We start from the raw sequence: 14,167 nt of genomic DNA on the forward strand, positions 1-14,167 counted from the left end.
CAAACTCCCAGGCTCAAGCAATCCCCCTGCCTCAGCTTCTAGAGTAGCTGGGACTACGGGCACGCACCACCATGCCCAGCTAACTTTTTCCTATTTTTAGTAGAGACAGGGTCTCACTCTTGCTCAGGCTGGTCTCAAACTCCTGACCTCAAGGGATCCTCCCGCCTCGGCCTCCCAGAGTGCTAGGATTACAGGCGTGAGCCACCATGCCCGGCCTTTTTCAGGTTTCAATGTCAGTTTTCTCACTGCTACTCCTTGACTTTTACATCAATGTCCCACATTTTAAATTTTATTATGAATCAGCATCCCACTTACAGCTATTTGCAGTGGCAGTATCGTAGCCAATGAGGTTTATCTGAGGTGTGATTATTGCTAATCACAATGATAGCAATGATGAATGATACCCTTTACTTTATTTTTTAAGATAATTCCAGGAGTTGTAATGGATAAATCCTGAAATATCAATGGCTGTTTAGATTGTAGTCCCCAAAGAGCAGAAGCTGTCAAGGACCAGAGAGAGCACTGGTAGTTCATTTGGGAAGTGATCCCAGGAGACAAGAATGAAAGAACAAGGAGACAGAGACAGGGAAGAGGAAGATGCAACATAAAATTGTGTGAGGTCGGTGCTGTAGGTTCAACTCTGCAGGGATTCCTGAGAAGTATACAGAATGCCTTCCAGAATTGTGTACCTGAAGGGGGAAGATTGGAGCATTTATCCACTTTCTCCTGTCCCCACTGGTTGAAGGTTGCCCCTGGGGATGTTGATTCTCTTGCTTGTCCATGATGCATTTGCTCGTGAGCAGGCCAAGCAGATTCCTGCAGGGGTAGAGAAGACCCCACTGCAAAACGGAGGGGATTCTCAGTGCATATTTGAGGTGGGATACTGTCAACACAAAATCTGTCCAAGGTATTACAGAACTTTTCACCTCAGCTGCAGCTGAAATCAGAGGTGGGCCGAGGTGATGCAAGAATGTGACATATGGTATGAGAAGTGTCTGCCACCATAAATTTAGTGCTCACTAATGTCACAGTCAAATGCGTGTGTCCCTCCACACAGCAGGACCCAAGTTATCTGCCATCTTGTGGCTCTGTCATCTTTACCACATGATTGCCAAAGTCATCATGGTTTTTTTTTTTTAATTCAACTGAGACAGGAAGGAAAAGGACCATAAGGGATTGTCTGTGGGAAGTGTTTATGATCTAGACCTAGAATGGGCCTGTATCCTTCCCACCCACAACCCACTGGCCAGAACTCGGGCCCATGACTAGATGTCACTGCAAGGGAGGCTGGGAAATGTCATCTATTCTGTCTGTAGGGAGCGGGGTGAGGGTTAGAGGAAATAGCTTTTGAGGAACACAAAGCAGTTTCTACCACAGACGTTAAGACTGCATTTTTTAAATAAAGATGGAAGGCAATATATATATTAAACGTTTTAAATCTAACCATACTCTTTGATCTAGAAATTCCACTTCCAGACGCCTTCTCTGGTGAGTATTCTCCCTGAGGTCTTCCAGATCCATCCTCCACTCCTCTTCCTCCCTGCACTTTGGGCTCCCTGGTTGTCTGACTTCTGGCTGAGCTGGGCCAGTGGAAGGCATCAGCAGCATCAGCAGACTGGAGAAGGGGAGAGTATACAGTTCCCTGGCTCCCCCAGCGAGGCCTGGAGATGGCAATAGCTGCAGTCCGTTAGCACAGGCTGCGGCTCTACTGGGAGGCCATCACCTACAGCGACAGTGACGGCCACAGCTTGGTCTCCACTTCCCTCTCGGTTCCCAGCACTGCACCCTCTCTCTGCTCCTTTGGCCCGCTGGTCTCCCATGATGCAGCCTACGTGTTTCTAGTTAGTTCTCAGTTACGCCATTTGAGCGTGTTTCTGTTTCCTGCGTGAACCCTAACTAATATACCATCCTGGAGAAATAATCAGAATCGGGTGGAACTAATATACAAAGATGTTCAGGACAGCAGTATTCAGAATAGCAAAAGCTCTGAAACTAATAGTCTAATAATTAGGAACAGTTAAACACATTACACTTAATCCATGATAGAAAAAAGTATACTCATACATGAGTGTTCACTGTCTCTTTCTCTCTCTTACCCCAATAACCCTGCCTGAAACCCAGGAAAAGTCTGTTCAAGTCTCTCCCTTGACCCTCCTGCCCTCAAACATGCTTCTCAGGATGAATCGCTGAGTTGAAGGGGCAGGGGCGAGGTTACAACTAAAAGATTGGGAAAAAATAGCTTGATTTACATTGAAAACAGGCAAGTGTGCCTGGAAAAAGAGAAAATATTATGTTATTGAGAGGAATATGAAGACCAAAAAAGGGGGAAAGGAGATGTGAGGAGATAAATGGGTATAGCAGAATGTTGCCCTAGGTATTTCTTTTTGCAAACTCACCCTCCAAGGAAACTTAGAATAAGTATTTGCATGATTTACAGTACACTCCCTGAAACTTCTGAAATGCGATTCCCATTGCTTTGACTTTGACTGAGTCCTCGCTATGCCCTACTGTGCTGAGTGAGCTACCTGCGTTGTTTCCTTCAATGCTCTTGCAGGCCTCTCCACAGTCAAGATGAGGAAACTGAAACACAGAAAGGTTGGCTGGTTTTTTATGTCCCACTGCTCAGGTGACATATTCATGTGATAAAATACCATATAGAACTTGTGGTTTAAGAATTAAAAAAAAGTCATTTTCAGATGGAGTTTTGTCTTTTTAAATCATGTTTTATTTCCTGCTTGTAAAACTAAAATACCTAAAAATCTGTGTAGAGGAAAGAAAAGAGAGAGAGAAAATAAAGAATGGAAGGGAATACAATAAATAGATGTGGCATTTAGTCAACAAATATTTATTGAGCTGGGGATAGGGCAGTGAACAAAACAAAGTCCCTGCATGTACAGCACCAGCTTTCTAGTAGGAGAGAGACAGACAATTGGACAAAAAGTAAAAGGTAATGAGATGATACACCTGAATCACAGGGGTTGTAGGTGAAGGGAGCTATTTAGACAGATATTCGAGGAGGCACCTCTGCGGAGTGACATTTGAACAGAGAGCTGGGGACGCCGCGTTGGGGAGATGAACATGGCAGTTCAGCAAAGAAACCAGCAAATCCAGGACCCAGGCAGGAGCACATGAGACTTACTTCGAAGAGCACAAGAAGCCACACTTAGTGCATCGAAGTGCAGACCCTCTGTGGTCACAAGGACAGCAGGGGTCACCTCAGCCTTGTGTTATATTCCAAACATAATGGGGTATCACTGGATGGCTCTGAATGGGGGAGTGGCATGATCTGATTCACATTGTAAATAGCGCCCTCCATCTACTATTAGGAGAATATTGGTAACCTCTTGGTTACAAATTTTGGGGTGTTTTTGTTTTCTTTGTTTTTCTGTTTCCACAATAAGCATATTTTACTTTTACCAGCATAAAATAAAACATAAAAAGACCAAAGGGCAACTATATTAATTATTTATTGCTGCATAACAAATTATCCCCAAACTCAGCAGCTGAAAAACAGAAACGTTTATTAACCCACAGTTTCTGTGGCTCAGAAATCCAGAAGTGGCTTAGCTGAGTGGCCGTGGCTCAGGGCCTCACAGAAGGCTGCAGTCAGGGTGGCAGATGGGGCTGCAGGCATCTCGGGGCTCCACTGGGGGGACCCCTGCGTCTGAGCTCTCTCGGTTGGCTGTTGGCTGGAGATAGCAGTTCTTTGCCAAATGGGCAACTTCTCTCCCCCAGAGTGAGAGCATCTAAGAGGGAGAAAGAATGAGAGTCCCTAAAACAGAAGCCACAGTCTTTTTATAACCTAAATTGGAAGTGACATCCCATCACTTCTGCCGTCTTTCATTCTTTGGGAGTCACTAGACCCAGTCCGTGCTCAAGGGGAGGAATTACTCAAGGCCATGTACACAAGGCGACAGGGAACACCGGGGCACTTCTTGAAGATGCTACCACAGCAGCCATTTCCACCATGCCCTTTAATTTACAGAAGCAGAAACAATTTGAATATAAACCCAGTCTCTACCCCCTGCCTTCAGACCCTCCTCACAGGATGGTGGTGATGATGCCTCTGAAAGGGCTTTGAAAACTGCCCAACACAGACGACTGTACAAGCATTGACCCATTCCCTTGGTCCTATCCCAGATCTGGCCTGTGTTCTTCTTCACCCCTATATTAAGGATTTGTTTTGCATACATTTTTTTTTTTTTCTAGAATGAAAACCTTCCAGTTTGAACAGAAACAGAAAGGGAGAACACAGAGTGCCAACTCCTCCAGATTCAAGGAGAACTTTCTTTTTAACTGTTTCCCTCCTAGTCTCAGACATTCTGATAAACCCAATCCCAAAAGACCCACACATCCAGCAGAGGCAAGGCCAACAGGATGCGTGTGTTAGGGGAGGGCAATGAGGAGCGGGATGTTATAAATATTTACGTTTCATAGTTGTCTTATCTTGTTCCATAGTTATCCAAATTTGATTATAAACTCTTTGAAGGCAGAGACCATATTAGTCTCTTAAGCTCTGTACTCAGGCCCCACCATTAAATAATTTCCCAGGGTAAATGCTCCTCTATTGGAGGCAACTCAGTTTTAAAAAACAGCAGCAACAAAAACAACCTTAAATTCAAACTTACCTAAATTGTATCATGCCATTCCACAAAGAACATTCCTCAGAACCCAACTTTCATTTCAAGACATGATGCTCTGACTCTGGGAAACTTTATAAATCTTCCTACTTTCCTTTTTCACCGCTGGCTTTCCTTTCTGGACCCTCATCCCACCCCCAAGTGACTTCTCCTTCATTTTCAGCATCCTCTGCAAGTACTTCAAGTACTCCTGTATCTATTTTTTACCTGATTTCTCTAAGACAGAAATTCACTCATACTTTTCATACTACTTTAGCCAAGTATTTGCACAGACACCGTTTCTCCTTTTGTCTAATTGCAGTCTGGAAGGCTTTTTCTACCAGTTAGAGGAATTCTGAGATAGCCAGCAGGTGGCCATAGGGCATAGGGAGTGGGAAGAAAGGAAGCCCCTGAAATCACAGATCAACTTGTTTGAGCCTAAAATTAAGAAAGATTCAGTCTCTTTAGGGTGAATGAATTAGGAGAGAGGTGTCAGAACGTACTGCCCATTATCTGAGCTGCTTATGAATACATTAGCATTAATTAATACATGCATGAATATGTTTTACATTAATTTGTGTTGTTGAAATATATGTGTACTGCCCATCTGCCTAAGGGCATGCAGGAAGCGTTCCCAGAATTCTCTCAGTAGCCATGAACCACACAGTTCGCCCCTATGTTCTCTGTCCATGTTTGGACAAGGGATGTTTCAGCTATTCAAACAGTTAGGTAAAGACTTGTTTACAGGGAAAAAGGCTAAGACAGGAATACGATGGTGACAGCTGTTCTATTTAAATCAGAAGTGAATGATCTATGTTAAATGTTTGGTGCCTACTCTATGCCAGGTGTTTTACAATAATGACCTTTTTTAATGAAGCCGGGCGGGAGAAGAAACTACAGTTTATTGATTGTTTATGTGGTCTCAGGCACTTGACACACAGGATTTCATTTAGCCCTCTGCAATGGCTCCAAAGGTAAGTACCTGAGACCCATCCTACAGAGGGGAAACATGAGGTCCAGAGGACTTAGTATGTCCAAAATCACAGAACCAGGATGTGTGTTCAGACATGTTTCACTCCAGAAACTCTGCTTTCGGAGAATATATATCAGCTTTTACAAGAGGATACCCTGAGGTCGAAAAGGCCAGGTCCTCAGAAGGCCTTTCCAAAAGTGAGAGGAGGAGGAAAAATAAGCAGAGGCTGGGGAGAAGGAAAGGAGACAAAAGGAAGAGGCTATTGGAAAAGAATGAGAAGGTAGAAAAGGGAGAATGGAGAGAGAGAGGGAAATAAGCTTCAGGAAAGGAACAGGAAAAATAAATGACCATACAGTCAAGGAGAAATTGACTACTTTTCAAGAGAGAAGCAACACAAATGAACAATGTTCCTTAGGAGTTCTATTGCCAAACAACATAAAATTCATTTGCTTTTATCTTCTAACCATCCAAAGAAGTAATGACTATACTACTAGGAAGAAAGCAATATTTGTAAAATGTCCTCTATCAGGGCCTTGGCTAGCCTATGGGTTTGGGGAAATTAGAAATAAATATCCTCTCTTGTTGGACGCAGCTCCACAAACACAGAGCTCAGTGGATGGACTGTGCCTTCAATCTTCCTCATTCCCTCATCTGGGAATCAACCTGCAGAAATGTGGGAGACAGCTGTGCCTGCTGTGTGCTAGGGCCTTGACATAGATCACGTCGTTATTATAATATAACAACAATTATGGCCACATTGTGGATTGGGAATCTCAGGAATCTGAGGTGCAAAGAAATTAAATCTCACACCATACTACACACACCCCCCAGCATCCCCAAGTCACACAGAGACGGAATACACTAAAATAGTATTAATTGCAAGTAATGTAAACCCAATAAACAATAAAGGTAATTTATTAACCGACTTGACTAAAAACCCCACAAACAGAGTGGGCTTCAGGTTAGGATTGATCAGGAAATGCAGTGATGTTCCTACAATTCTCACATATATATATGTCCTCCTCTGTGTGCCAGCTTCACCCTCACATATCAGCAGCTGCAAAAGGCACAGCTATGCACTACTCAGATCTCTTCCAGCTGTTCTTACAGCATAGGAAGAACACTTATTTTCCCAGAGTTCCTAGCAAATGTCTCCTGCATTCTCACTGGTTCAAACTGGACTTCGTGTTTATCCTTGAAGCAGTAACTGTAGCTGGGGGATAGGATTTTGCTGGTAACATAAGTCTGATCTAAATTTCCAATCTCTAGAACCAGGTAGGGCAACTGTTTCCCCAAAAGGTATAACTGCTAAGGAATTGTGGGTACCAGAATGAAAATCAAGGTAATTACCAAAAGAAGGAATGAGTACTTGGGTGGGCACCCATAGCAGGTGGGGTGGTTTTATGTTATCATTTAATTATTTTTAACCTCTCCATAGTTCCATGGAGGAAGTATACTTTCTGACCCCCGCTGAACCTGGGTAGAAGCCTGTGGCTTACCCTTCCCTGCCCTTGGCTTCAGGCCTGGATGTGTGACTTGCTTTGGCCAGTGGCATGTTAGCAGATATGACACAAGCACCATTGGATTTACTCTCTCCCACTTCCGCCATCTCCATAAGAACATAGCTAGGTAGTCCACTCCCACTCAGCCCAGACCATGAGAGACGCGTGGAGCACTGTGGACCTAATCTGCAGCTTGGAGACAAGCCCAGCTATGCCCAGCCTAGGTCAGCCAACTCCCAGCTGACCCGCACACCTATGAGTGAGAGTGAATACTGTTGTGCAAAACTGAATCTCCAAGTGTTTTGCCACGTAGCTCTCTTGTGGCAAGACTTGACTGGTAGAGCAACTAAGTCAATTCTAGGTGTGAATTATTTTCTTGCATAACAGTGCAGAGCATTGCTCTGTCTGTGTTTCTCTTCTCCTTGGCTGAAGTCTAGCCTGGGTCTCAGCTGAAAATGAAGGCTGCAGCTTTATTCTCCATTTTTAGTCTTACAGAAACATCTGATACTGTCGGCAGCCGCTTTTGAAGGTCCTTCAAGCGGGCTAGCTATCACACCACGTGAGCTGGTCAGCCCCATCAGGCAAAACCACACAGCCACCGCGTCCAGACCCTGCCAAGCGAAAGCTTGCAACACTGAAATGGCTGCACCTCAAACTGTCGTGTGATTTCTGTATCATAGGAATTTTAGAAACAGATGGTGAGCACAGACGACAGTGGTGGTTGTACTATGCGTGTGGGGCAAAGGGGAATGAGAGAGCAAGAGGACCAGAACGGAGCAGATTCTGCAGGAGCACTGCGAGGAGAGAGGATTGCCGAAAGCTGCCTTCTGTCAGAAAACGCAACCACAGGTTGCAAGAAGTTGGGGAAGAAAAACACCTGACAGGCAGTTTTGGGTGGGGAGAGAAGAGGTTTTGCTTCTAAAGCAAGGAGGACTATATGTTGAAACACTTTTAGGTTTTTATATTAATCACACCAGAAAAATAGGCAGCAAAATGTATCAATTCACCTGAGCTTGACCGTTAGGCGAATGTCTTTGTTGCTTGAGGAAACACACAGTGTCAGAAGAGTTGAAGAGGGAGCCAGTGCTTGGGAACCAGATTCCGATAAATGACCCTGGATGCCCGACTTTCACTGCCACCAGCGCCCTGTTCCCCAGAAGCCCCCTTGCATTTTGAGGGGGGCGTGATTTCTGTGGACGTCTCAGATGGCTGCTCTCCTAATTCTATCCTGAAATGTATTTCCCCTGGAGCTGGCATTTATCGCTGAATTCTGGCACCGCTCCTGAAATGTTGCATCTGCACCACTAAACTGAGGTTACTTGTAGTTCATTAATATGCAAGAGGGGCCGTGAAATCATTCCTGTTTCTGACAGGAGTTTGTACATGCCTTTCTGGAATGCTTCATTTCTGAAGTGGTCTGGCACTGAGACTTTCCTTGTCTTCTTTTAATCAGCTCCATCTTGTCACTACGTAAAGAGTTAAAAAGAAAAAAAACAGAAAGCATGCTTTCTGAAATCTCAAGGAAGATGCAGTGCATCTTTCTCTTTCCTTTCTCTCTCTTTTTTTATTTTCCATCCCCCACCCCCTTCCATGAACACATCAAAGTAGGAAGTGACATGCAGTGCCCTGGAGCTCTTAGCAACATGCTTTTAGGTTTGGAAAATTTCATTTTCTACCTTATGATGATTACACGAGGAAAGATGAAATGCTTGTTTTGAGGTTTATTTGAGAAAGGGATGTAATAAATGTTGTGGCTTCCCACTGAATGGAACAAATTCACTCCAGTCATGTGAGGATATTAAAAATTACATATGTGTGTGCATGGACAGAGCCTGTGTGACTTAGATGGTATTTGTGGTCCCAGATACTCAGAAAAGAGACCTTGGGCGGCTTCTTTCAGAAAACGCTGAATAAAGTTTTTCATTTTACTCAGCTCTAAATGCATTTGATTCCAAACGAAAATGAGTTCCCGCCCTGTCTGAGCTACAGCAATCCCCTTCAAACCGGTCCCCCACCCCCACGAGCACATTCATTCATGCACGTGAGCACACACAGACACACACACAGACACACAAAGGACCATATGATTCACGCAGACTGACACAGAGCCCCCTTAGCTGAGACCCACAGGTGCACCAGCCTGTTGAAGAATTAATCCAATGTCCCTTTTTCCAGAAAGTTCATTTTTCCAAACACTGGAGCAAGGAAGAGGACATTTGTGTTTTGTTCTGGGTATCGTGATTTTTTTTGTTGCTATTGTTCACACGTTTTTGGGTTTTGCCCAGGGAACTTCTCCATTAGCTGGGAGCCGAATGGAAAATGATAAGCTCACCTTGCTCAGGAAACAGAGCCAGCAAGGTGGAGAAATAGCCTCGTGGTTTCAGTCCTGTGCCTCCCTAGCAGGAAAGGATGCTAGAAATGAGATCTAGTATTCAACCGAGTAAACCATTTTCCCGCACACAGAAACATGCAATCTCGGGCTCTATTCAAAGCCCTTCCATCACATATGCAGTGCTTTGTTCAGCCCACAGCTGGACCACACAGGTCGTGAGACGCAGGATTTGCACAGGCTTTGCCCACCAGCTCTGGCAGGCCACCCTCCGCTGAAAGTGGATCATCAACCCCCCTCAGGTTCGGGGCCTCAGCCTCCTGTGATCACACTGATCATTCGAGTTTGGAGCAGAACTATGACATTTTTGCTTTGGCTGCAGGAAGAGGAGAGATCCTGATCCTCTTTCATAAATAACCTAAACTCCAGCTATTCAATGATGAGTAATCTCTGTTTACTCTCGCTCTAAGGCAATAAGAAATCGCTTTGATTGAATGCTTTCTATGTGCTCTCAGATAGAATTCCTGCCCTTATCCCACGCAGCTCTATATTTAAAGGAAGGTGACGACTTGTAAATATTTTTAAATATTTAAAGTTTTAAAAGTTTTCTCATTTAAGCCCCACACTCCCTCTGAGACGGGTGCTGTTATGATTCCTACTGTAGAGCAGAGGACACCAATGCCCTTGAGTGTGTACGATGACCCCAAAGGCACACATGGACAGAGAAGCAAAGTTCAAATCGGGGGCATCTAACTCCAGAGCCCATGCTGTCAGCCACCATGCTATACTGCCTCCTGCTGGTGGGGGCTGCCTGCCGTCCCTGGTCCTCTGTTCCCCCCTGAGCACAAAGTACTGTAGTTTATGTCTGCTAGTTCATTTCCTCCATAGATTGTGAGCTCCTGGAGTTATCTTAAGCATTCCTTCCTCAGTATCTGACACCTCAGAAGGGCTCAGTGAATGTTTTTTGAGTGAATTAAAAAACTAGTGAGGCACAGAATGTTAGAGAGATTAAGGGAGGGTGAGTAAAGAATAAGATTCTGGGAAGAAAAAAAATTAAGCCTCTGGTATGAAAAAAGGGATAAAAAGAGGCAGGGAGATAGACTCAAATGAGGGAGGAAAGATCTGATGCTGGTATGACCCTTTCTTTGTGCATTATGCCACCACTGTTGGGGAAGTCACTGTAAAGGAGGTGGCAGGGACAGCCTGCACACCAAGCTGGAATGTTTGCTGCTAGTCCTGATTGAACAGAAAGGGCCACGGAATGGGAATCAAGAAACTAGGTTATAGTTCCATGCTCACTACTCACTGGTTGGCTAATTTAGGGCAAGTTATTTACCTTCTTTGGGCTTTGGGTTTTTAGTCTGTCGTCTGAGAAAACTGGATTAAAGTTTCCCTGTAGCATTATAGAAAAGCAGAGGGAGGTAATTATATTATAAACTGGTTGCAAGCATTTTACAAACATAGCATATAAATAATTATCAATAATAAAAAATAATCTATCATTGAGTGCATTTTATAAATCAGGTACATACACACACACTCACGAAGGCTGTCCAGAAAGTATCCAGCCATGTAACTGTTCTCGTTATATTAACAATGGCTGGATACTTTCCGATAGCCCTTTTTTACATATGTATAAAATATCTGCCCCAAAAGATGTTAGACTCCCGACTTTTATGAAGGCAGAGACTGTGGTTTGAAGAAATTGCAGAACATGCTCAAGCTCACGTAGCTGCAAGCGGCTGAGCTGGGATTTGAATTCAGGTCATTCTGTCTCTGAAGTCCACACCCAGACACATCAGAGGCCCAAGGCCACTACATTCCTTAGCAAATGTCCCTCAGCGGAACTTGTCATCATTTTGACTCAAAAAACCCTTGTGACAGCCCAACGCGCGCGCGTGTGCAATCCCAGCCTGCCAGGTGATGGCAGTCCCTGGAGAGAGGCTCCTCGGGGTCCCCTTGGACCATTAGAAAACACTTACCAATGCTGCTACTGCTGCTGCCTTCCCAGCGGCAGCCCTGCCCGCTGGTGTTAGAAGACCAGCAGCAAACTGACTCAGGATCAAACTGTCCCCTAGAAACCGACCCTTCCTGCTCCCTCCCCTGTAGACCTTGAAGCAAAATCCCCTTGTTAATTCAGGGGCAAGCATCATGTGACTTCACTGTCTCCAAAGCTGTCACTTGCCCATTCACTCAGTACTTATTTTCAAAAGTTCTTCTGTCTGGATACCATCACATCCTTTTTCTTCAGTGTCTCTGTCTACTCCCTTCCAAATTTAAAATTTGCTTCCATTATTGTATCAAAGACATCAATAGAAAGTCAATACAGAACATAGGAGCTTTTAAATGAGTCATCCTTTGGCTTTGATCATTACATTCTAAATGTCTTTAAATAAACACTTTAAAGACTACTAATATAACCATAGTCTTTTAAATGTAATTAAATCCCCTACATATGTGAATTTATAAATGTCATATGTAAGCATGTTTACATATCCATATGCAAGATACCTGTCAATATCTACATGAAGATTATCTTAATCAAACACATATGAAAAGTTTATCTTGTTTTTTGAGGAGCGGAACCTGGGCCAGTAACTTGCTTGTTTGCTCTCTGATAATTCCCCTGCCCTCGTCCTGCTCTGACATGTTTTTTTAAAGGAGATGAGAACTTGTAAATATTTATTTTCAAAATATTTATTTGTGCCACCCTATTATATCTGTTGGGCCTAGAGCAAAACTAGGGGTGTGATCTTGAGATATGAGGTTTAAAGGAACTTAACCACACTGTCTAAAGCATTCACAGCCAACCCTTGTGAATAGACTGTCGGAGCAAGGATTGCTTAAGGTACTGGGCAAGTCTGAGAAGGGTAAATAATTTGTAGAACAGAATAGAATCTGCATTACACAGTCCAGTCAGGGAATAGAACCCACGCAGGTCATTCAATAGAGGGGGTTTAATATGGAGAACTGTTTACAAAGGCAATAAAAGAGCTGAAAGATCAAACAGTGAGGCAGCTGGAGACTAGACACTGTAGGAAGCCACTGTTGTCCCCAGGTAGGACAGACCAAGAGGAGGAGACCAGGAGTGGGAGCTGCTCTTAGGAAACTGGGACCAACAAGGATGGTGGCCTGGTGGCTGCTGGAGCTGTGGAGGGGACACAGCCATAGCCATAGCTGCTACCAGAAGCAGAGAAAGAAGGGAGAAATACCCTGGCTTCTCCTTTCCTCACATCCTCTAGCCTCCTGACAGAGCCTACCACTGAAGAAACCTAAACAAAATCAAGGAAGCTCTGGGAACATATTTTGCAAGGGTCAGCACTCTGAAACACAGAGCAGGGCTGGCACGCTGAGGGAAGGTAGCCAAGAGCAAATGGAAAAGGACTGGCCTTGATTTCTTCACTCAAAAACTAGTTAAGACCTTTTATAATCACTGAGATACATGTGCGGATGTAGATACTAGCATATATACTGCATAAGCCTACAGACTGTCTAAATATGGGCTGCTTCTCTATGTGACCTTCATGGCCCCCCTCAGGAGAGGACATATTGAACTCAAGATGATGTGTGACTTGCTTTGTCCAATGGAATACGAGCAGAATTGATGCATTCTTTGTCTGAACAGCAGCAGTGAGCCATACCCTTGCCCACCATGGTCTCTTTCCCTTGGTCACAAGATCTGTGCTGTCTCAGATTAAATAACATGACCATGTAATTTATTGTCCAACCTAAGACACTGTATTCATCACATTTTATACAAATTCACAATTGAACCCATTGTTTTAAATGTAGAGGTGCTTCACCTGAAAAGTTGTCTGGAGTTTGAAGGAAAATATTGTACATGTTATATGAAAATATAACTAACACACTGTTTAAAAATAAGTTTAACCTGTTTCTCAACTTTTCAGACAATGGGTAGTCGGGCAAATAGGAGAGCACTCAACGTATTGAAGACGAAACGTATTGAGGCTTCAAAACAGACAATCTTCAAATTCACACAATTAACCCCAGCTTTGAGATGAGTAAATTCTAATGGTATTTATGGATTCCCAGAAGTGATCCTAAAAAAAAAAAAAAAAAAAAAGAAAGAAAGAAAGAAAACTTCTGTCCGTATCACTCTTTTGCTTAAAAAACTCCCTGGCTTCCTGCTATATCCAAGCTTCTAAGCTTCCCAGAAGATAAAAAACAGACTCCTTTGTTTGGCATAAAATCTAACCCCCATTTATCTGTCCAGCTCTACTTCTGCCCAACACGCCACATACCCCAGAAACTTAACGTCTCACTATTTTTAGTAAGCTGTCTTGCACAGTTTCGGGCCATTCCCCAGACACCAACCCTTTCCTCTCCACCTCTACTCCTCAAGCCTCCTCTTGGAAAAATCCTATTCATCTTTCAAGTCTGGGTTCAAATGTCCCCTCCTCTGTTGAAGTCTCCCTAAGTGGGAATACCCCATCTCGATGACTGCAAAGCAACAACACCCCATTGTAATTACTGTGTTCATATATCCTCTCCACTTGATGATGGGTTCACTAGGGCTACATCTTCTTCATCTTTACGTGCCATGCATACATCATGGAGTCCAGTATATTCTAGGTCCTCTCTAAACATCTATTGAATACATGAGTAAATAAATGAATGAAGAGTTTTCTCTATTTCCCTTCACATGTTGTTCAGAAATCATGAGATCCCCCAAAATCCACTAAGAATCCCAAATGCTTGAGTGTAAAATTCCAGATATTTACCT

At 43.7% G+C, this 14,167-nt stretch overlaps 1 non-coding gene across 1 annotated transcript; it reads left to right on the forward strand.

Moving 5' to 3' along the window:
- Positions 1–315: 315 nt before the first annotated feature.
- LOC138388718 (U4 spliceosomal RNA) lies at positions 316–454 on the forward strand. Its single transcript, XR_011234213.1, has one exon. It is a non-coding gene; the product is annotated as a U4 spliceosomal RNA (small nuclear RNA).
- The last annotated feature ends 13,713 nt before the right edge of the window (positions 455–14,167 follow it).

This window comes from Eulemur rufifrons, chromosome 7, assembly GCF_041146395.1.
Source record: "Eulemur rufifrons isolate Redbay chromosome 7, OSU_ERuf_1, whole genome shotgun sequence".
Classification (NCBI taxonomy): domain Eukaryota; kingdom Metazoa; phylum Chordata; class Mammalia; order Primates; family Lemuridae; genus Eulemur; species Eulemur rufifrons.